The following is a 2,500-nucleotide window of genomic DNA, read 5'->3' on the forward strand; positions in this document are numbered from 1 at the left end:
TCGCTCGCTCGCTTGCTTTCTCCTCCACCTCTCACTCTACTCTTTCCCTGCCCCATCATTTCTCTCTCTCTCTCTCTCTCTCTCTCTCTCTCTCTCTCTCTCTCTCACTCACTTAATGAATCATGAATCACTACCAACAACTAGTTAAGGTACGAAAATGATTAATTATGTTTTGCCATTGCCTTATTCAAGTGTCTTCTCACAAGGATGGTCTCTAACTGATACAGTGAGGACGAAAGATTTATTTATTCATTTATTTGTTTATCTGTCTGTTATTTATCTACTTATTTGTGTGCCTTGTGTAGGTTTCTTTATGTATATTATGTTTGCAACGGGTCACAGGCCTATACGCAATTAAAACATTTGTTCTTGTTCTCTCTCTCTCTCTCTCTCTCTCTCTCTCTTGCATACACTAACATGTTTCATCTTATTTTCAACCTTTTGTGATTTTCATGTATTGCATGCAAGCTATTGATCGGATGTTATTGCCTGCCACATCAGCGTCAGATTTCTCATCACTGTTGTATATGTACAGTGATATAACTATATTTCTGTGCTCTGTTTATATATTTTCATTTCAGTCGTGCCTCTTTCCTGTATTCTGTGTGGTGATTAATTTGACAGTCTTAATAACTTCTTGATTTTTTTTTTTTTTAATATCTGCTATTGTACTACAATATGATCTGTAATGTACTACAATATGATTTGATACCTAATTATGTTCATGTATGCATATGCATACATATCTGTATGTACATGTAGACATATGCATGCATGTGGGTATATGTGCAAATATGTATATGCATAAGGGTGTGTGTGTTTGGGGATGAGTGTGTGCATATGTGTGTGGGTGGGTGGGTGTGAGTGTGTGACAGTGTTCCCTTCATTATATTTTTATGATGATGATGGTCCGTTGATTAGTATTATAATTATCATTAGTAGTAGTAGTAGTAGTAGTGGTAGTGGTAGTAGTAGTATTTACCATTGTTATTACTGTTGTGTCTTATCGTTACTGTTTTTGTTGTCACAAGGACAGACTGGAAGACTAGGCAATGCCTAAAATCTTTATCCTTGAGTAATAAAGTTTTTGAATCTCTCTCTCTCTCTCTCTCTCTCTCTCTCTCTCTCTCTCTCTCTCTCTCTCTCAGCGCTCAGATAATCAGATAAAGATCCATTGTTGTGCTGCAATACAATACATCACAATACAACACACACACACACACACACACACACACACACACATACACACACACATACACACACACACACACACACACACACACATATATATATATATATATATATCCATATGAAATGATCTATCGAAAATCTCTCTGTCTCTGTCTCTCTCTCTGTCTCTCTCTCAGGGCTCAGATAATCAGACAAAGAGCCAGTGTTGAACTGCCGTGCTATGTATACAGGATGTGCGATTGTTCTTGACGTCGCATACAATATGGGCTATGATGTTTCCGACAAGCTTATCCTGCCTGGTGTTTTACTGGTTCGGGAATGAATAAATGTTTGTATTCACATACATTAGCATTCGCTTTCTCTGTCTGTCCCTCTCCTTTTGCAATGTTAACCCTCTCCACACAAACACACACGCACACACACACACACACACACACACACACACACACACACACACACACACACACACACAAATATACATATACAGATTTATACAAATATATGCATATTTGCACACACGCTCGTACTCATGCACACACATAACTACCAACATACCTACCTACATGCATACAACATTCATAGCAAGCACGCACATACCTAACAGCCTGCCTTCCTACATACATCCATCCATCCATTCATACATACATACAAACAAACATGTATGATAGTCAGTCGTGTCCGACTATGACCATCAGAACAGCAGAGGAGGCAACTGCTGTCCCGACTATATGGGCTAAAATTTGATTATAGTACAGAGTGTCTTGCCCAAGTTACATCCCCACTCTCTCGGCCAAGAGGGTTTCAGGACAGTCGGGGTGGGGGTGGTTTCCAAAGGTCAACTAGTCCCCAAGGCTACAGCACTAAGAGCCAGCGCAATTTTGCCTCGTAGTTTGAGTCATAGTCCTTCACAAAAGACTAAGCTGTAAATGGCCTCCCACTGCAATGGAGAAACCATTGACAATACAGCTCTCGCTCTGCTGTTGGTCCGACTGTAAACACACACACACACACACACACACACACACACACGCACGCACACACACACACGCACGCACGCATGCACGCGCACACACACACACACACACACACACACACACACACACACACACACACACACACGAAGTCCTTTAAGTAATTTCCTGTAACTGTATTTAGATTTTTTTTTTCAAATTTCACCCTCATTTCACCCTCATTTGCCCAGTTTCCCCAACCCTCCATTCATTCACATCTCCCACACCTTCAAACCGATAATACTCAAATGTATTCATAAATACTTTAACGAAATGTCTTCAATCACCGATATGTGTGA

At 40.2% G+C, this 2,500-nt stretch overlaps 1 protein-coding gene across 5 annotated transcripts in view; it reads right to left on the reverse strand.

Annotated features, from left to right (window-relative positions):
- LOC143283954 (uncharacterized) overlaps positions 1–2,500 on the reverse strand; it is a 37,856-nt gene that overhangs the window by 14,730 nt on the left and 20,626 nt on the right. The gene's annotated exons all lie outside the window — the stretch shown is intronic.

The sequence above is a fragment of the Babylonia areolata genome, chromosome 7, assembly GCF_041734735.1.
Source record: "Babylonia areolata isolate BAREFJ2019XMU chromosome 7, ASM4173473v1, whole genome shotgun sequence".
Classification (NCBI taxonomy): domain Eukaryota; kingdom Metazoa; phylum Mollusca; class Gastropoda; order Neogastropoda; family Buccinidae; genus Babylonia; species Babylonia areolata.